Source organism: Mauremys reevesii, linkage group 19, assembly GCF_016161935.1.
Source record: "Mauremys reevesii isolate NIE-2019 linkage group 19, ASM1616193v1, whole genome shotgun sequence".
Taxonomy (NCBI): domain Eukaryota; kingdom Metazoa; phylum Chordata; order Testudines; family Geoemydidae; genus Mauremys; species Mauremys reevesii.
In genome coordinates this window covers 25,156,235-25,178,500 of record NC_052641.1, presented here as the reverse complement: position 1 = coordinate 25,178,500, position 22,266 = coordinate 25,156,235, and the positions used below count along the sequence as shown (strand labels likewise).

Genomic DNA, 22,266 nt, shown 5'->3' with positions numbered 1-22,266 from the left:
GGATGTGGGAGGAGATGTGGCCTCCGGGGTGGGGTTCAGAGCTGGGGCAGGAGTTGGGGCACAGGAGGAGGTGCTGGGAGCAGGCTCCGGGAGGTGCTTACCTCAGGTGGCTCCCTGAAGTGGTGACATGTCCCTTGGCTCCTAGATGGAGGCGTGGGGGGCTCTGTGTGTTGTCCTTGCCCGTAGGCACCGCCCCCGCAGGTCCCATTGGCTGTGGTTCCCAACCAATGGGATGGGGGCAGCGCACGGAGCTCCTCTGGCCACCCCTGTGCCTAGGAGCCAGACATGTCGCCGCTTCCAGGGAGCCGCACAGAGCCGGGTAGGGAGCCTACCAGCCCCACGCCAACCAGACTTTTAACGGCCTGGTCAGCGGTGCTGACTGGAGCCACCAGGGTCCCTTTTCGACCAAGTGTTCCAGACGAAAACCGGACACCTGGCAACCCTGTTCCAAACGCATGTCTCACTTCCTGCCTTTCCCGGCTCTGCAAAGACCTCCCTTCCATCAGCTGCGTGTCCCTCTGTCTGCCATGCAGAAACCTCCCTCTGTGCAAGGCTGGGATCAGTGTGGGTCGAGCCGAGAGCTCGGAGGAGGCTGCACTCCTCTCTTTGGGCCATCGTTTTCCACACCGGCCTTTAGAATGAGTGGCAGTAACGCCAGATGTGACCGGATGGCCTATGCTGCCTCCTCCCCATGGAGACACAGGCATTTGCACCCCCCGCCCCATGGCCAGACCTACCGCAGCTCTGGCTCCTGCAGCCTGCTCCGCTTGGAGGAATCCATCCTCCTCTGTTTCCTTTCTTTAGTTCTGTGGCCCTGCCACAGGATCCACTCACCGATAGAGGGGCTTCCTCCTGGTCGCCCTGGGATTAGCTCTCTCCAGGTGTTGCGCCCTCCTCTGGGTCTCTCCACCCATCGTCCTCTCACCCTGAGGCCCCTCTTGCTCCAGGAGCTGCAGCTGCCTGTTCGTGACTTGGCCGTTTGGCCCGGTCACCATGGTCCTTCCCTTCCTGGGTATCACAATCTTCAAGGCGAACTGTCCCCAGCTGTCCGCTCTCCACTGCCTGGTCTGTGCCCCTTCCCCAGTGTCTGGTTGGCAGGAGCCCCAGCCCCCCCTCTCCTCCAGGTGCCAGCCAGGGGCCCTCTCCTCAGCAGCCAAAGGCTGCCCTACTTCATCCCTCGCTGCCGTTCCCCTGAGCCTCCCTCCCTCCCTTCTCTGGCTTTGCCGGCCCAGGGAGCGACTGCAGACGGCTTCCCTGCAGCCCACAGCTGCTCTCAGCTCCTGGGCTTTCTTCAGGCCCCTCCTGTGCCAGTCCTGCTGAGCCTCCTTTAATTAATAACCTGTTCCCAGGCTCCGCCTCCAGGTGCAGCCTCGGGAGCTAATTGGCCCACCTGGCCCCCTAAACCCCTTCAAGCCTTGGGTGGGGCGGACACCCCCTCACAGGCCCGTTCTGTGGATACAACCTTATCACCCCGTCTGAGCTGCACACACTGGGGCAATGGATCTGCAGTGCAGATGCTGCCGGCGCTCAGACAGCTCCCATCATCCCAGAGACAGGCTCTGCAGCCAGCTGGGAGCTAGAAGGGGATTGTCCCGGCCAGCTCACCTCACTACCTCAGGCTCTTCTGTTCAACCAAACAGCCAGGCCTGGAGCCCACCAGTCAGATGGGAGGGGCACAAAGCAGGAGCTTAAAGAAAATCTGCCAAAACTGCAGCCCAGTGCTGCCAAGGAATGTTTATTGTTCCAGGAGAAGGAGCTGAAGTGTTTATGCAGCAGTGTTCAAACCCAGCTTCAGAGCCATTGTTGGGGCTCTGATTGCGTGTGGTGCATGCGGGTGAGCACAGGCAGAGACGGGAGGATGGGGGGTGGAGTGAGGCCTGCAGCTCCTGCCACAGACCAGGCCACCAGAGCACAGCCAGATTCTGAGCATGGTGCTGACACTAGGGGGCGGTGCTCACCGTCAGACCATGCAAGAGAACTGAACGGGCCCCGTCCTCACATCCCTGCATCCCTGCTCACCCACAGGGCCCTGCCCTGAGCTCCCAGTGCTCATGCAGGAACCCGCCAGCTGCCTTGCTTTAGAACCACCCCGTTGTGCACAGGGTGGCCCATGCAGCACTGAGAGGTTGCGTGTTACACTCCTCCTTCCATGCACTCCTTTGTTACTGTGAGCTCGTCAAGGCAGGGGCTCTGCTCCTCAAGCACCGGTGCATATGCAGGGAACTGTTTGTGGCTCCCTGATCGCCAAGGGCCCTGCTCTTGTCTATGCCATGGGTATAAAGGATGGACTGTTTGCCCATAGAGGACCAGGTATATCAGAGCTTGGCTCCATCAGGCCTTCTTTCCACCCACAGACTGCCCCCGAATGCCGGGCATGACCCCTTCCACTGCAGACTGGGGGCAGCTGGTGTAGGAAATCCAGTGAGTTCTGCTATGCACAGAGAGTTCTCCATCAGCTGTCAATCATCAGGGCTGTTCCTGCATCCACCGACTATAGTGTTACTCGGAAAGGTGCTGATGGCTGCCCTCAGGGGAGTCCAGAGATAATCACAGGCCTCGCTACAGCCACTGGAGCCAAGCACTCTTTCAGGCCCAGCGGAAGGAGCCGTTCAGCCCCTGTACACTGCAGAGGCCATGCCCAAGGCTCTGCACTGTTCATGGCAGATCAAAGCTGAGCTGTGAGGACACAGAAGCAGCTGCATGTGCTGGAGGCAGGAGGCCATGAGGGGTGTGAGCGGGACCCTGGCAGGACGCAGGGGGGGGAATGCAGCCCGGGCACAGCGCTCTTTGGCATGGCAGCCTCAGGGATTTCTGAGCAAGGAGTTGCCCGCTGTTTGTTTCGGTGTGTTCAGGGAAGCAGGACTGAGTGAACATTTCTTGTAAATAAACAGACCTGACTCGTATTGTCGATTCCCCATCCCAGTGGAAATAGCCCTGCCAGGTTCCAAAGATTGGCTCCCTGCTCACGCCAAAGGAGCAGCAGCATAAAGATGCCAGATAGGCCCTAAGAAAACACCGTACCCCCCGCATTTCCCCATAGCCAGTCAGCACAATTTTTGTCTTGCTGGTTGAACCCCAGTCACCTCCAAGCCTGGACTGCCGTGCACGCTGCCCGTTTCCCTCCGAGGCGCCAGAGACAGTGCGCGATAGAGGGACGACATCTGCCAGAAGGGGAGACTTCTGTCTCTCCCAAAGCAATGCAATAGGCAGCACCCATTACTGTTATTGCTTATACAGTGCCAGGGGGCGCATGTGCTTTACAGATTAATAAAATGACATCTGCCTCCCCACTGAGTTTACAATCTAACACTAGAAACGGAAGTTCCTCAATAGAGAGACGTTGGCAGAGTAGAGCAGTAGTGGTTCTTTATTTATATCATTCACCTCCATAGAAATAAGACCATGTTTTATACCTACAGTGTATTGCATACTTGTATCAACTACACCTCTACCCTGATATAACACCACCCGATATAACACGAATTCGGATCTAACGCGGTAAAGCAGTGCTCCGAGGGGGTGGGGCTGCGCGCTCTGGTGGATCAAAGCAAGTTCGATATAACACGGTTTCACCTATAACACGGTAAGATTTTTGGCTCCCGAGGATAGAGGTGTATTAGATTCTCTTTCTAAATTCAGGTGAAAAAGAACACTAGAGCCAACTTGGGGAACATCGTACATATTTTATCAAGCACCAACCAGAATTCACCCAACGCCGTCCACTGGGACCGTTACCTCTGTCAGGTTTTAATACACACTAGGGGGCATATGATCTTACTGGAACAGCAGCTGCAGTAAACAGAATGGAAGTCGCAGCATTGCTTGAGATCTGAGCAAGTTAAGGCTATTTCAAATTGGATACAAGTTGCCTGAAAGCCAAATCCCAGGAATGTTAGACCTGCAAACCCTAATCTGATAAAAAGTCCCCAAATAAACTGAGCAAATTTCAGCAGCTGACAGGGCTGAGTCTATACTCTGTATGTGCAATTCCTGGCTGTTAATCTGAGAGTGACACATTGGTCATTCTTATTCATTGTGATGTTCATTAGTACCTGGGGAATTAGTTACTAAACAGACACAGGTTACCTGTGTTTTAGCTACTGGTGGAAGTGAGCACTTCAGTCCCCAATTATATATTTTACAACTCTAACGTCATTGGGGACAAACATCTTTGGACTCAGTTTAACACACTTTGAAAAGTCAGGCAACTGGTGAAGGTGTGGCAATAGCAAGGAACTGTTACAAATAGTTGCAGCAGAACTGGATATTAAATCTTGTTAGCTTCTTTAGTTAGAGGCAAGTAATAAACTGCTATGTTCAATCAAATTGGAATGCAAGCACTGTCGGGAATTTGGTTTTAGCTCTTACACTGTGCTGCCTTTTCCAATGGCTGCCCGGTGGGGCATTTCCCCAGAGCCATATGGAAAATACCCAAAGGAAAAGTGGGCTCAGATGCAAAGAATACACAAAACAATATTGCAAAGAGTAGCAATGCAACAAAAACTAATCATTGTGACACTTTAGCATGTATGACTGAAGAACAAGAGACCTGTTGCTGAGAGGCAAAGGGCAGCTGGGCTAAATTAGCTGAGCAAGTTTGAGTCTGGATAGTGTCATTAGGAAAAAAGCAGAACTATGCCATAAACTCTAATGAATGCATTAATGGATGGCTTGTGCCTCTCAAAGGGGAAAAGCGGTTTAAATAAAGTTATTAACACAGCCCACCTGTGTTTGGCTCTTGGACTATGTTGTTTAAATAGCCCATTAACTCTTGAAGTAACTAATCTTGAAAGTGAATATAGCCTTTCTGAAGTAGACATTTAACTACATTCATATAATTCAATTAGATTCAGCATTCTTAGTCCAAAGGCAGTACTCAGTGCTTTCATCTCTAATAATGGAGCACAGACAAACTTGGTTAATCTGGTGTTAAAAAAATAATATGCTTTTGTAATCCTAACCAAAAATAAATTGCTGGACTATGGCACAAAATATGATGATATGTAAGAGCTCAATGTATTATTATAATTTAATACTGAAGGTAAAATTTACATCTAATGCTTAAATCAATCTGACAACAGCAAACTGATTTTTAAAGTTGTGCTTTCCTTAATCTCACAACAGACTATTGATGTTCCTTCCTCTGTGCAAACTGTTCTTTCTTTCTTTATTTCTGGTAGCAGATTTTGATGAGCACATTTGGTCATAGAATTATTTTGCTTTTTGAAAAAACAAACAAACAAACAAACAAATGTGGCCTCAGCCAGTTGATCCAGTTAATAAATAGTTAAAGCAAATTCATTAGGAAACAGGAATTTTATAGATTTAGTTAAATGTTTCTTCCTATTTATGTCACTGAGAAATGATAAAATTCCTTTTATCACTCTACAACTTGTTAATGTTTTACCCCAGGACCACTTCATCTGTAATAAACATCTTAACAAAATATGCATCCCTAGGGAGGAACTGTTAATTTCCTTAAGGCCTCACACATGTAATAGGTTTTTATTGCATGCAGGTGCTTTGTGAAATTGCATTGACTTGTAATAAATGTCCAGTAAAGAGCAGGTAGCACCTACAAGGGGGAAGTGTTTGTGCACCTGTCTGAAGAGAGACTTAACACACCCTAATCCTCCATGGGCTTCTTCTCAGCTCAGCATACGAACATCATTGAGTCTCACCTTAAGGGTGTCTGCTGCACCTAGTCACAACAAGGTAAATGCTTGAATATTTATAATTATATTTAACCAGCTTAACAAGTGAATGCTTGATGAATTTAACATATCTTTAAATATACTTATAACCGTACAAGCTAAGTTATGGCATAAAATCCAATTATAAAATGCCTTAAAGCATTGGGAAAAATGCATGATTCTTTCCTCCTTATTACAAAATAAAAAATAAGTGTGAACTTATAAGAATGTTCATGGAATTAATGTATGTTTTATAAACAATTATTTTTCCTAACCTTAAATGTTTCGTATTCATTTATTCAATTAAGTTAAATTTAATAGACATAAATGTTAAAGTTTACTTTAAATAATTATCAGCCTCGTAGTACAAACGACAGTTTTAAAGGCAGTAGATTTCTTTTAAAACTTCCTCATTTTGAAAAAGTTTTTGTTATATAGCAGAGTTTTGTAATTATTTATACAAAGAAGAACAATTCTGTATGGTTTTCTCTCAAAAGTTTGTTTTAAAAGGAGGTGCTCTCTGGCTCATCATTGTAATTGGAGGAATAAGAACACTGCATGTCAGTAGAATTCCAACCTAGAGACAGAATTAATTATATGTGCATATATTAAAACTCTCTCATTGTTGCTCCACAATCCCTTTATTGGTGTCTCCTTAATCTACTGCTACTGGAATGTTAACAATGTCAAGAAGCAGAGAATTATACCACTAGGTATGGGAAAGTGGGAGATGTTTCCAGGGGGAAACGTTTCTAAAGATTAGCTAGTTAATATTAACCATTGCTGTCCAGCAAACCCTGAGGCAGACAAGTTAGTCTGCAAAATTAAATATTCTATATATTTTACCTGAACATGAAAGTCCAGCTGTTTAGGGACAGACAGTTGTAATGACAGTTCTATCGTCAAGACTCATTCTTTTCCCCATGAATATTTGTTTACTAGGCTACACAAACTATGGACAAAAGGGCAGTGTTACAGGTGGAATTCAGATACAAGCCTGGGGATTTCTGGTAGCTCACACAGAAATTTTTCAAGAAGAGACCACATGAAATTCCTTCATCAAAAATCCATCAGCAGCCCATTGAGTATCCGGCACCAAATACAGTTTGTGAAAAGCAGGCAAATGAAGCAATTGGACGTGTCCTTCAATAAGACGTAGGCTAAATGTTTTCAAACGCACTGAGTCTTAGGAGCCCAAGTCCCATTTTCAAAAGAGACTTAGGCACTTAGGAAACCCCTTTGACTTCAATGGGACTTGGGCTCCTGCATCCCTCAGTTTCTTCGCAGCGTGTGCAGGGCATTGTGGAAAATTTTACCCAGATACAAAACAAGGACCGTAGAATGTTCTGATTGTTCCATGAAAAGTGACATAGGCTTCTTAATGAAAATTTCATTTGAAATCCCTCTGGCCATGTCTTGGTTGGACAGAAGGCGGCCTCGATTCAGGAAAGCATTTAGGCACGTTTAACTTTAAGGAGACACTTGAGTTCTTTTGATGCTCTACTGAATTGGGCCAATATGTGGGATAGTGCAACATGAAGTTAAAAAGTCAACATTGCTGAAACTGAAAGCTTTGCAAAGAAAAGAAGAATAGCAAACAGACATACCAACAGATGCAGAGCTTCGGAAGAGCAGAAGCTGAATAATTAATCACTGATTAAATGGAAAAATATATTCAGTGCTATGGAGAAAACCACTCCCAAACTGAGAATAATGAAACAAGACAAATTTGAAGTCTTGCCTGAATAAATAACAAATGTTAGAGAAAAGATTGAACACCAGCCACTATGTGTCTGTGCAAAGAGCTGAGGCCAAGGGTAAGATGGAAAATAGGGAGAAGAATGCTGGATTCCTAAAGCAAACACCAACTGAAATGAGTAAAAGAGAAAATGAAAGGGAAACAATAGTTAACTTTAATGCTGCGCAAAGAATGGAAAAATAATTGTTAGGGTAAAGATAATGAAGTCTCCATTCCAGCAATAGAACTAAGCACATGCTTTACTTGAGCTCATGATTAATCCTATTGAAGGCAAAAGGAATTAGGCACATGCTAAAGTGCTTTACTGAACCAGGGCCTAAGAGCCTGGGAGACTGTGGTAATTGGACTCACCTGTGGCATTCCGCTCTCCGGGAATGAGACCAAGATGCATTGTCGTTTGCAAGGCATCTCTGAAGGACCAGCAGAAAAAGTTGCACAGGCCACCAGGATCAGGGAAGAGGCTCAGAGTAGGAGTAGGAGCTAAGCTAGTTACATGAGATGATGATGAACAGCAGCAGCCCAGAAAACAAATGGCCGAGATGTGACTATAATGAAGAGCGGTCCCAGGCAGTTGGGACATTGGTATTCACACGTATAAGGGGAAAGGTGGAAGACAGCAGGCCTGCTGTCTGTGTTTGACAATAGCTTGAGTTCAGACAATAGGGACGACTTATGGTTAGTTGAAGTTCCGAAGAGGCAGGAAGCAATTCCTAATTCAAGGCTCACCTACACACAATGAATCAGGTTCTGGAGAAGGCTGCTTGGGATAACAGTGTGTTGGACAATGTAAAGCAGGGGCAATTGGCTTTGTGTAGCTATTTGGTGCCATCAGGACTCAGAGTGATATGAGCCCCAATCACAGGAGGGCTATATCCACTGCCTGGTACATGTGAGCACTAAGTATATGTACTAGTGGTATGGAAACTGCCAGCACCTGACATCCAGAAGAACAAAAAGCAGCCACCAGTCCTGCCACCCTTTGAGCAGTCAGGATGGATACATGTGGAGCGGCAGAACCCAAAATAACCAAAAAGAGAGAGAGAGAGCGTGCTCCTCTCACTGCTTTATGACAGCTAATGCACTGAATATGGTGATATTATTATGCCACTATGTGATGTCATCACATATTGATGTGACCCCAGGACGCAGCCATGGCAATCCAATTGCAGACACTCACACCATAATTATTTTTGGGGGGCTGTGGAACTCCTTGACAGCAGTTGAGCACTGCTGATAAAAGGCTTGGGGCGAAGAGGAGGTGGAAGTGGTCTGGGGAAAGACAAAATGATGATAGTGGGTGGGAAGGAATTAGAAGTTGTGTCTTCATGGACCATTCAAACCAGAGAAGTAGAAGGAAGAGAACATAGCATGAGGCTAGACTGAGGCCCTTGGACTAAAGAAATTATTACAAATAGCAAACGTCCTCGCTTCTCAGGGAGCACTCCATGCCCGATGGATACAGCTCCAGGGCAGCGCTCACAGGCCAATCAGGACATGAATCTTGGGCTTTTACCGGGGCCAAAGTAGATTGAAACAGGAAGGGGAACTCTCACTGCACCAGCCAACAAGGGAGGGGAGCTGCTTCTTCCTGCCGGGGGGCTGGGGAAATCTCCCTGTGCTCTGAGTAGAGACAGGCGAGATGCACTTCTCCTTGCTCCCTCTAACTTTAACACCTGGCCCCTACCAAAAAGCAAACAACAACAATGAAAAAACTGGAGCTGAAGGCTGGACAGCATTGCATGGCAAGTTAGCTACACGGCATCACAGGATAGACAACACCACAACATTCTTATAGGCTATCAAAGCGCAATCATCTGCCCCTCTGAGCAGCGGGGAATGACACTACTGCTGCAGTCATGTGATGCTCTAAGCATCAGTAATGTGATAACTCCATGGAATCAATGGTTACAATATCAGTAGAGTCAGCTCAGCCCTGGTTCTTACCCAGAGCTCCATGTCGGTTGCCATGTGGAGGTCTTTCAGGTGAAACCTCAGAATCAGTCTGTTGCGTGAGGAGGACATTAGAAATCCCATGGATTTATTTATTTGCATGTGAGTCAATGTCAGAAGCCACTACAAATTGTAGAGCGAAAACATCACGTCAGGGCAAAAGACTCTGATGTTCTGTGGGATGAAAGATGTGACGGAAAAGTGAATGATCACCACAGTCACTGTGTACCACGTCCTCATGAAGACAGAGTTTGCAGTCAGTTAGGAATGTCTGATTCAGCCAGACCAAGGGAAGCAGCAACATGTGTAGCAATGCACTGAATCCCTCCAGGGTGGATTGAAGGTGATTTAAAACACCAATTTTAATCGTGATTTAAATCAGCAACAGGAAACCTTGATTTAAATGATGGATTTTAATCTTCTTTTGCATTTGTACTTTTTAGTTATTTTCCTAAAGAAAGGTAGATTCTCATTGCTTGGTAACCATTAAAACAGGTTATTTAGCAACTAGATACAGCCTTTCCACTACATTTGGTACTACTCTTTGGTAACCGGGAGGATATGTGATACCAGTGCACATTTATTTAAGCAGTTATGTACCATAACTTAAATTTATTCAGATTCTTAATTTTTACATTTGTAGTATGTTAGAAAATGGTGAATAATGCTTTTCTTATTTACTAGATGCTGATTAATTTGTGTCAAGCTACATTTAGATAGAAATTGAAATTTAATTAAAAAGCAAAAAACCAGCATTCTAAAATTGTTTATTGGTTAAATAAAACTTCCTCAAATGTGCTGGATATAATAAAGGACAAAAGAAAGTTTATCAAAATATATTTTGCATTTAAAATTAACCAGCTTATTAACAAAGGAAGTAAATGTAAACTATGTAAATATAGTTAGAGAATTATTGTGATTGTTTCTGGTCACGGCTACCCCTCTGATACTTTCTGGTCACTGTAGCCTTCAAAATTTTAGAAGTAATAGATCTCATCCTCACACCTCATTTTTACTCAGAGATTAGAAGAGGAAAACATGCTTTCCTGCTTTTTCAAATTCCTATCAGTTTCTCAACTCTGAATGAACTAGTCATTGAACTAAACTACTTGAATAAACTGAAATGAAAATATTATCTCTGAGCTACTGTTGTCAAAAGCTGGGTTAATTCTTGAACAAACTCTGGTTCCAGATGCCTACTCAAGGATTTCCAGCAGTTCAGTGGTCTTTCTTTCAAACTTGGGCAGCAAACATGTACTGCTTGGATATTGTTTTTAAAAAATAATTTAAATTACTTTAATAGATTGTAAGTTTAGGCCTTATATTAGTTGTCATTCTTTCAAACTTAATATTAAATAGTTTTATTGTTTTAAAAGGATAACATCATTTAAATAGAAAAACAATTTAAACTATAAAATCTAATGTTTTTAATTAAAAAAATCCTTGATTTTTGTCCACCCTGGCCCCCTCTCAGAGGGAAGCTGGAGAATATTAACAGTGACAGGAGATATTCTTGCCTTTCCCAGATATTTCTGTAAAATCCATTCAGTTTTTAGTTTGTCTCTAAATTGGATGAGATCTTGTTGGTGAAAAGTACTGTGAAATCTTGACTCCACCGTTAGGACTGGCTACTAGAAGAGGTGGGGATTATTTTAAACTTGTCAGTAAGCAGTAGCAGGTTGCATTTTTCTTGGAAAACAGATAAATAGCCACAGGATTATTAATGTGTAAAACAGCCATTTCTCCAGATCCCAGCCAGGGCCCCTTTGCACCAGACACTGTACAGACCTGAAGTAAAGAGACAGTTCCTGCACCAAAGAGCTTACGGCCTTGGTAATGACAAGGTGCCACAGGCAGACGAAATTTCTCTCCGGCCCCTGGTGCAGCATAGTACGTGTTAGTGGTGGGGGAAGGAATGGCTGCACGTACAAATGCACAGTCGGTCAGTGCTTCGGGAGCCCAGATGGACAAAGCCCAGTCCCCGAGATCTCCATTCCTGCATGGAGATGCCACCAGAGCTGAATTTTACCCTAGCAAGAGAGTCAGGTGGTCTAAATAAAAGCCAAGATATAAACGACTGGTGATTTTCAGTGTTCAACTTCAGACCCCTTAGAAGGGCCTGACTCTCAGAAAGTGCGGAGTGCCAGCGCCTGAGAATCAGGCCCCTCGTAGGGGTTTCAGGGTAGACCCCAAAATCACCAGTCACTTTTGGAAATCTAGGCCAATAGTAATAATGGGCTGCCATTATTCGCAGTTTTCTGTCACATCTTACGGCGCAGACTCCTAGGAGTGCTGCTTCACTAGATGCAAGAAGGGTCTGCCTCAGCCTTGCCAGCAGGTAATTTTTCTCAAGATTTCTGAAAAATATTCACCCTGGAGCACATTGTATCTGCTACCAAGAGAAATGTTTGTTATGCCAAAGCGTACTCACCCTCCAGGGGAAAAGGGAGGGGGGGAAAGAAACATTAATTCCATTTTTGTTTTTCATAGAGGGACCAATCCTGCCAGTCCTCTATGTGCCGAATGCCTGCTAACACCAGTTAATAATTCTAGGGCCTGGAGGATCACGTCCAAACAGAGTAATTTGTATTTCCTGTCAGTTTAAGTCAGTAGCATTTTAAAAAGGTTAAATAGTAGGAATTATAATCTTCAAATAAAGGGAAGATACTAACAGTCTCTTTCAGGTTTCTGGAGCTGCCAGAAAGGAGAAAATCTTAAATAAACTCACTTATTGTATCTACGCATTAGCTTCATTTTCCACTGTTTTGTGGGCACTTGTGATTTCTGAATTATATTGACTGTTTTTCCAAATATTCTCTCAAAAAGGCCGGGCATGGTGTTTTTATGTTTCATGTTAAAAGACTTTTAGTAGAAGGGAAAAAATATTGAGACGGGAATCATGAAGGCAAATGTAATTAGGAAACATATGAGAAGATTCAAAAAAGTTCAAAAGAATATGAGAAAGGAAATGGATAAAAACTAAATAAAACACATTGTTTAAAAATGTTTCATATTAGACTTTTCCTATGAATGTTTTAGCTTTTTATTTTATAGATTTCATGCTATTCTAATCAAATTGATTTTTGTAACTTCACAACTGAAACTGCAAACCGTCCAGCCTGCTTTCACATTGCTGGGGTGGCCTGTCACGCTTTTATATCTCTCTTGCTGAGGAAAAATAAAGTCAGTGAAGTGAGCCAAAAAATTCTAATTCCAAATCTTTTATAGAAACTCAGGCACCACCTCATGGAAAGAGCATAACAATTGGGTCAGAACAATTCCAGCTCCCAGGCAAATCAAAGCCTGACTAGTTCACTCTTGTTCATGAAGAGTATGTAAACTTGTAAAAGGGAGTAATGAAAGTATAAACTCGTACTGAGGAAAAACAAATTGTTTCTGGAGAGGATTTGGGTATTAAAAATAAAGCAAACACTGTGTCAAAATAGTAGAATTAGAGTTGCCAGGGTAATCTAAAAAACAATTTAGAGATGCAAGGGTTTTGCTAGCCAGCCGTCATCTGGATGAAGGTCCAATATCATCTTTACAATCAAAGAGTTAACTGTGATGTCCCAGCACACAAGTAAGTAAATGTGGTATAATTAGGAAACAAATTCTGCAGACATCTTGAAAGGGGCTAAAGACCTTTGATCTTTATAGAAAAGAAAACATTACAATACAGGCTAGCTTTTGGGCTCTGTACACATTTTATACCAAGGCAGAGGATAGTATCTTTCTTAAAAATCAAGTAACACCTAATTCCATCATAGCCTAATTATCTTAACTGATTTCATATGTCTAAAGGTATTTTACCAAAAGATTAGAGTAGAAAGAGGGACTGACAAAATAATTAAATATGCAATTTGCCAACCTTGGGCAATATGGCTTTGAAATCACCTTTTCAGGAAGTTTTACAGCTTGTTCAGTGACATATATATTGCAGCCTTCAGATTCTTATTTAAGCTCTTTTGATTACTTTAATGGATTAATACCTGAGTACCATCAGCGTAAAGACTAATACTCAAGCCTGTTTCTAATTTGACAAAGACTGCACTAGCTCCCTTTTGGTGTTATGACAAAAACTATATATGGACTCCTGAATTTTTTTTAAATCACAAAATTCCACTTTCCAGAATAGATCCTTGAATATAAAAACATGCCTCTATCTAGTGTTGTTTTCAGTTAGATGAAATGCTTTCATGCACTATAAGGTTTCCGTGACCTAACCAGCATGCACACAGCCAAATGCAATATGTGGCATGGTACGTTTTAACAGAATAGTTCAGAATTGCCACTTTAATCCTTCTGGATTTATTCTGGGTGGTGTCTTCTTAATGAATCCATAGCTTGAGTTTTGCAGCAAGTCACAGTTCTAAGGCGCATGCCAGTATGAAATTATACTGATTGTGCTGCAGTTTATCGATACTCTACTAAAAGAGAGAAAGCGTCATCATATGGGAAATTGGTTCTGTTTTTGTCTGCAAAGGGACGTCATTCAGACTTGGGTTACAAACAGGCTTATCTTTTGGGACTGAGGAGGCCAACCCACAGCTTCCCAAATCAGGCGTATTTTAATGTTTTGTATTAGGAAGTCTTTCCAAGTCTGTGTTTGCATTAGAGAAGGCTAGTCACAGTATACCCCTTGTATAGCTCAGAACAGTCCTGTGGGATGTACAGCCATATTTTGCCATGTGTTTTCAGTATATTCTGAGCTTTGGAACCTGAGAGACAAGTGGGAATGTGTAAAGTATCTTGGTTTCCTTGTCTGTGAGCTTCAGATGAGTGTTGTTCTGGAGATAGATGCTGCGATACAGCTATGGGTGCTTTGTGCCATATTAGCAGATTCTGGCCTTCAGCGGGCGTATACAGTTCTGAGATGATCACTTCAGTGCAATGGGGATCCTCCAGTGGCAAAGAACCATACACGGGCTCCTATGGTGTCCCCCACCCTGGTGCCAGCATAGCGGGCATGGCTGGAGGATGCTCCGATGTGCACCAAGCCCCTTGGGGCTGTTAGCCGCTGGTCTCAGTTAGATCAGCCGAGGACTGCGCTAAACTGGCTGGGGGCTGGCCCTGTACACAACATATGCAGGACTGGGAGAGGGCACAGGGGAGCTACATGCCACCTTTCCACCCCAACGTGCACTACACACGTCTCTGCTCTAGCCAAGGGTCTGGCACAAAGGTGCCTTCCGCCTCTTAGCTGTCTGGCAGCACCAGATTAAAAATAATAATTTCATTTTGTATAATGCATTCATTGTATGAATAATATTTTGATAGTTCCCATATTTGCATGCATGCTCCCTTTCCCTCCCACCACAAAATTATGTGCACGTTTCATTTATTCAATGTCCAGAAAACTGTTTTTTCCTGAACGTTATATAACTATGTAAGAAAATGCTAAATGATAGAATCTGATAAGAGTGAATGTTTTCTTTTTTGTGCCAAGGATATTTAGAGATAAAGATGTTTTTATATTCTTTTAAAAATTAAACTAAAATATTTAGCTACTTATCGCCCCCCCCCCCCCTCCCCGACACACACACCATTTTTCGAGAGAATGAATTTGCTTGAATCCTTAGGGTAGGTCTACACTTACCTGCTGGGTCGACAGGCGGCGTTTGACTTCTCGGAGTTCGAACTATCGCGTCTAATATAGACGCGATAGTTCGAACTCCGGACGCGCTCCCGTCGACTCTGGAACTCCACCGGAGCGAGTGGCGGTGGCGGAGTCGACAGGGGAGCCGCGGACTTCGTTCCCGCGGCGTCTGGACGGGTGAGTAGCCCGAACTAAGGTACTTCGACTTCAGCTACGCTATTCGCGTAGCTGAAGTCACGTACCTTAGTTCGACCCCCCCCCCCCTTAGTGTAGACCAGGCCTTAGTTGTGACACTGCCAGGTTCCTCTCTAATGCTGAGCATCATCAGTTCCCACAAGCTGCCCAATTAGCCTGTCAGGTGTATGTGTGTGTAACTTCCAGGGATGTCTGAGGGGGCTGCACATGCACAACTGAGAGAATGAGGAGGCCCAAGGCATTTCCAGGTCCATTCCCCAGTCTAGCATAGAGAGAATGTCTGCAATGACAGGACATGGAGTTTCCTGAATATGTGGAAGCAGTAAGTGGTGGAAAAAACACGGCATTTCCGGTTTTTAAATTTTCTACCTTTTAATGGCACATTTGCAGAACAACAGCATCTTTCGCTTAAAGATCTCAAAGTGATTTGCTAACAGAAACTGCTCACACATCACAACACCTCTGTGAGGTGCAGCTGGTCAGTATTATTATTGCATAAAGGGCCACAGTTGGAGCTCATTTACCCAGGTGAAAATCAGGCCTAACTCTTCTGAAATTAACAGGGGACAACTAAGTGAGACTAAGCAAAACTCTCTACTGCACACACACTCTCCCCCCACCCCCCCAGGGAGCTGATGAGAGACCAAACATGATACACGTGCCGGTGCCATCACTTAATGCATGACTACAGAATGCTCAGATACTACAGTGACAAGCCCAGTATAAGTAGTGCCCTGCGTGGATACAAAATTTGTATCCACATCTAATCTGCAAACATGGGGCGTGGAGATAAAGCAGATTTGCAAGACTGTAGGTGTAAGAATCTCTACAGAATAGAATAGAATCATCCCTGTCCTGATCTCTACTGACACGAGAAGCCCCAAATGCTTTCACGCATCCCAGGACTGTTTTCTCAGGCAACTTACAAAGAAAAGAAAGAAAACGAAATCCTCTCCTCCCCTCACACATCTCAGCCCCAGGAATGGCCAATGTCTGATTTAAACTTGTAAAAGGAAGGAAAATGTGAAGGTAGGGCTGACCTGTAGCTCATCAGGTTGGGTTCCAGATGGAGCATTGGCTATCCAGATCCCAAGGAGCCATGCTATCTCAGGGAAAGCTGTGTGTTAGTGCTCAGTGCCAAATGATTTAACAAAGCAACCCCAAAGCTTCAGTGATATTTGTGGCAATGCATGTGGTGCCAGGAGCCGTACTGCTATGAGCACTGAACATCAGACACACTCAGAGAGAAAGGGAATCTCTGTTCAACCTCTATTTTTGATCCTTTTCCGTTTTTCTTCTGATAAGCTGCCATTGAGCTGACAATGGCTCTCCTAGCACCATGAAAGATCCCTGGGAGACCTATACCCACCAGCCTTCAGCAGCACAGTACTTCACTAGTGATGGAGAACCTCAAGCAATCTAGAGGTTTGCCTGAAGTAAAGTATCCTGACTCAGATAAACCAGGCTGGACCTAAGGTACCACAGGGGTAAGCATGTTAGGAAAGCCATGGGTGGGTAGATCAGTAGCTCTTACGGTCAGACTGCCACAGGGGTTTTGCAGTATGCCTTGCTTTCCATGCAGTGAGATTTCATGAGAGCCTCACTAGCTGCATTTCACTTTTTCTGCTTCCAGACCTGGCTGAAGCCAGAAGGGGCAGAGGCTGAGGAAACCGAGAAAAACAATGACACTTCTTAGAACTCTGACAAATATTTTGGGCTCTGTTTGGTGAGTCACTAGGTACATTTAGTCAATGACACAGATTAGGATTAAAATGAAGGGCATGTCAGAAAGCCCTCGAGAAAGCAGCAGTGAAGTAAATAAATTGCCGCCTTAAAAAATTACAAAACTAACACCCCATCCCCCACCCCCAAGTTATGGTGACACACAAACAGCAGTTGCACCACTGCCCCAAGACCCAAACATTTTACTCTTTAAAATCAGAAACAAACAATTCAGCTTAGGGTCAATTTATCACAACATGCCCCCTCCTCACTGGTGCACACACAGACATATTTCTAGCAGTTACTACTTGTCAGCTGTTATAACTATAGCCATGCTCAAATACATCCACCCATGATTATACACCCAGGTGATGCATGGCAAGAGGGAAGTGTTGCAGAGATGCTGGACTGCTGAATCCACAGCTAAATCCTTCTCATGGGCTTTGCTTAGGCTGCTGCCCTACATTCCTCGGGGGGGGGGGGGAGCTTTCGAACGGGTGCCTCTCCCCTCCCCAGCCTGTGCCAAGCTTAGTTCAGCTGGAGGCGGCTTTGGCTTTTCCTATTTGAAAGTTGTGTAAGTGAGCGGGCAGGGAGAGCTGGGTAGTAAAACTTGCCCTCTGCGCACACCCCATTCCCCTTGAATATTCCCCTTAAACTTTGTCTGGTCACATTTTGAGCATAAAGAACCAAACTTTACCAGGAAAGTTTTTCTCAGCTTACACTGGTTGGGTCTTGGATCTAAAAAACTCTTTTAATATTAACTGTAAAGCACCTAAAGAAATGCCCCACTGTCCTGTAGCGCTGCTACCTCTGCTCAAAATCTTACCTGTCCTCCATTTACTCTAATCGAACTGACAGTGCCTTCCAGTTTCTAAATATCCCTTCAACTGAAAGAACTAACCAAATTCCACGCCCACTCTCAGATGTTGTGGAATTTGAAGAATGGCTGCTGTTCCTTCCCCTCCCCGCTCTTTATAGTAGGAGCAGGTTGCCAGCCAATCTCTAGGCATGGATGGGTCCCGACATCAGGCTTGCCAATGAGGCTGGAGCAAAGACAGAGAAGCGACCCAGGGACACTTTCTAACTTTCAAGGCCCCTTTATGATGCCCACTTTTGCATATTTTGGCTCCTGCCAGACTTGGAAAACACCTGAGGATGAAAGTATGTCAAATGGAGAATGAAAAACTGGGAGGGCGGGGGGGAAAATAGGGTTCATTTTCACAATGTTAAAATAATGTTGGAAAGTGTTTAGATTCCTGGGAGCAGAGCTAATGCGAATCATCGTGATATATATGGGTTTAAGGCTTAAAGAGACCATTTTGAATGAGTTTATTGTGAAGAGAAACCAAGTATTCAGCCGCTAGAAATGGCAGCAAATGCTTCAGAATTAGAGCTGCTAATGTTTCCCAGCAGTACCACCTCATATCCCACCTACTCCCGTGACTGTGTGCTTAGGCCTTCTAAGGAAATGCTGATTAAAGAACATTTTGCAACCTATAAACTTGGTGCAGTTTAAAAGACGTCTTTTAACCTTGGAGGTCTTATTTTCATTACTGAAATGAAAAGAAGTTGGGAAACACCTTGCTTTCCACAGTCTGATCAGCTAATTAAGGAACTGACTATCTCAGGAGCTGCTGATACTCAATGCTTTTAATAGTAACATCTGCTTACTTCCTTCGGGCCCTTTTTAGAAGAAATTAGGTACAAGTTTGCACGCCAAGGAAACCAGGGATGTCATGAATCTGCACCCTGCTGGGAAATGCAGACAGGCTGCAGAGCTATTTTTGCCAAGCACCACAGTTGTCTCTCATGAGAAGCCCTGGCAAGAGGAGGCAGATTTCATTCTAATACCTGTCTCCCCTCGTGAGGGAAACTAACCTGCAATCCCCATCCCCATCCCTAAACGGACTCTTCATACTGTACTTGAAACAAAGTTTTGCATGTGTCCTACCAGTGATCTGGGGACCACAGAAAGATCCAGCAGGGGCTGGCCAGATGCTGTGAAGTTTTTCTACCATGTACTTTTTGGCTTTGGGCATTTGGCTTGTTGGTTGAGTGTCTGAGGGTGTTTTGTGGGCATGATAAACCAGTTCTAACCTACAGACATTATGGCCATCTCAGGCACCTTGTGTGCAGACAGTGACAGCCTAGCACCCTCAGCTTCAGTGTATCTAGTACGCAAGCCAAGCATAGTGTTCCCGCAACCTCGGGCCATGAAAAAGCACCTAGGGCTCTGCTCTGAGACACCGACATTGTGACCTACTTAGTGAAGCCACCTGCACCAAAGGTGTCACATTTTAAGGTGAAAATGAAACTAACATGGGTGTATTTAGCCCCTCCTCCACCCCAAACTGATACAATTTAATTTGTCCAGTTCAGCAACAAAGGGAGCGTGTGGCCTGTGCCATACTGACTCCGATTATACTTTTGAAACAAAATGCTCTAACTGGCAGCTCCCAAGGAGCGCACAGCACCTCGCGTGCAAGGCACTAGTTAGCAGGGACACTGCTTGGGTGCCTGAGCAGGGTCTTGGGTACCTCTTGGAATGTCCTTGGTTGTTCCAGGGAGCAGCTGTCTGTGTGTTCATTGACCTTAACTAAGCTCCACACACACAAGTTAATTTTCCCACTGCTCTGTTGTCAGCCCCAGGCCTGCTCCCTCAGCCCAGGAAGCCCTGCCGCCACACCCAGGCTCGGAGCAAGGCCTTTTGGCTCAGGGCCTCAGCTTTATTTCTTCTGCATAAACCTGGTAACAAATCCTACATCAATCACCCCTGCCCCCAATCCAGGGTCTTCCCCAGGGGCCTATCTATGCCCTACAGCTTTCCACACTCCAGGCCCCCTGCCTGAGGGTCAGCCACAGACTCTGCTCTTCCCCCCCACCCTGACCCAGGAGCTTCCTGGAAGCTCTTTTCCAATTCTCCTAGAGACCCTTTGCCTGGGAGTCACTCTGCTCCCAGGCACAACTCCACTCTCCACCAGAACCCTTCCAGCCCACAGCCCTGCTTGCTGGGTTTATAGCACCAGAGTCCTAGCTGATCTGTCTCAGCTGGGAGGCAGCTGATCCATCACAGGTGAGGCTGGGCTCAACTCCCTTAAAGGGCCAGCCACACGGTGACACCCATCTTTCACTCTTCAACCTGTGACATAGAATTTGAAAGGGGGAATTAATGAGTCATGTTGGATCTTTGGCTTTATTGCCCACACCCTATGTGTATCTGACTCTGCTCTCACTGCTCGAAACGCGCACACACATTTTCCCACTGTAATTTCCAGCTCTTTCTCACATACAGTGAGTTGCTGAATGGTTTTTCATTGGCACCTATTACAATATTAGGGCCAGAATGTGCAAATATAATACGTCAGAGACTTGGCATGAAAAGTAGCAGATGTGTGATGCATGCAGCAGAGGTTTTCTAGGGAGGAGACACAAACTCTCCCACAACAGCCATTAAATGTCATTGCCTGTCCTTCCCCTCAGTATTTCCCCTTTGGGGTTGTGCCAGTCCCTTAGGGATGTGAGTAAACCAGGTATATGTATGAAGTGCTCATTTCCAAAGGATACAGTACTGGGTTTCTAGACATACACACATTTGGTACTAAGCAGTAGAATTATGCTGCTTTTATTTGGCTACCATTGTTCTGAATTTTAACAAACACATGTAATGTAGCCTCCCCCACCAATATCATCTCATTCACCCTTGGAAGCGCTGGCTTCGCACAGGTGCCTATGCCTAGGCAAACACAACTAGCTACCCCAGCAAATGCATCAGGTGGCTACTGGACAGCCAGACTGAGCCCCATTGTCTGGACAGGCATCTCCCCTTCAATTCTGGACCACAACTAAGTTAAAAAATAAAATATGAGCAAGTTGAGTAAGACCTTTTTTTATCAGTCTGCTATTCAATACTGAACCAGTAAGGCCTGTTTTCTTTCTTTCCTTTGTGCATGTGCGTTGATGTAATTTTCTCAAGAAAAGTCCAGAACTCAGGCAGCCACAGAAAAGCGCAGGCCTCCTGCTGCAGAATCCAGAAGAAAATCCATTGGCAGCAGCATGATGGCCCCACAGTCCCCAGCAGGAAAGCTGCCAGCTCCACAAACTGCTACATCCCATTGCAATTAAAGACTTCAGGGGGAGAGGCTTACACGCCCACACAGAGAACTGCCTGCTTTCCTTAGCTTGTCTGATAGGCCACTCTAGATGTCTAACGCGTAGACAGCAACAGGTTGTCCTTCACATAAGGTTCTGCACGAGCCATGTCCATTGCTTTGTGTACAATAAATAGAACGTGTTGGAAACTAACTAACAATATGTTATTTTTTACAATTCGAGGTTTCTTTCTTTTTTCTTAAATCCTCTCTATGTTGTTAGTGGGCTCATCAATGCTTGCTGGAGACAGCATTCTGAAAGCCCCGAGACACTGGGATGGGTTAGTTTTAAACTTTAAATCACAGACAGTTGCTTTTAACAGTTGCTCTTACAGCCCACAACAGCAGGACTCAAATAAGTCTAGCAAAATAACGTTATAATATTCAAACTACCGTCTAAAGGCATTTCATCTTACCTAAGCCACACAGCAGCTCTTGCTTACACTGTGAGCTTTGACAAAGGTAAAGAGAAGATGACTCAAGAGTAAACAAAGCTGAAAATAGAAAAACTCTGTGTAATATGTGTAACCAAAGCTCCAGGAAAGAGCAGAGAGCACAAGCAGTGACTCAGCCAGAACCCATAGCACAGGACAACAACAGACACAGAAAAACATTGCCCCTTTCTTTTTGTTGCCTTCCTTTTTTAGAGGTTTTCATTTTTTAAATAAGAATCCCCCAAATAACTGAGGACAATGGAAATGTTTTCCTGAGAATTTCCAGTTAATCCAAAAGCCATTGTCTGTCAGAAACGTGTCAGGGACTCCTTTGAGGGGCTGTAAGATCCTCTTGGGCAGGGCACAGAGGGTCACTGGATGAGGGAAATTCCACAGGCCTGACCTTTCTGAGCTTCCAGCTCATGATTTGCCCAGGTAGGAGGGATTTCTGTGAGGGGCTGGGAAGATGGGAATAGGGGAGTATGAAATGGAAGACTCTGGGCTGACTGGGCATCCATTGGGAAGGAGAGCTGCAGATCTGTCTTGGGTAACGCCTTCCTGAGCAGGACCTCTGGACTTGTGGAAGTTGAAGTCCTAGTTATAACAGAGAGGGAGAGAAAAACTAAATAAGAAGGGTTTTGCATATGGGCTTATGTGCATCTTGTTACAGTCCCTTAATGACAATGGTAATTTCTAAGTGAGGTATTGTATCATCACTAACACACCATCAGTACAATCGCTTAGGCCTAATACCACATGCGCCAAAGTT

General features: G+C 44.8%; 1 long non-coding RNA gene across 1 annotated transcript in view; it reads left to right on the top strand.

Moving 5' to 3' along the window:
- LOC120386845 overlaps positions 1 to 21,165 on the top strand; it is a 28,676-nt gene extending 7,511 nt beyond the window's left edge. The window contains exons 2-3 of the long non-coding RNA XR_005589940.1: positions 5,519 to 5,715; positions 20,894 to 21,165. This is a non-coding gene — a long non-coding RNA (uncharacterized LOC120386845). The remainder of the gene's footprint in view (positions 1 to 5,518; positions 5,716 to 20,893) is intronic.
- Positions 21,166 to 22,266: the final 1,101 nt, after the last annotated feature.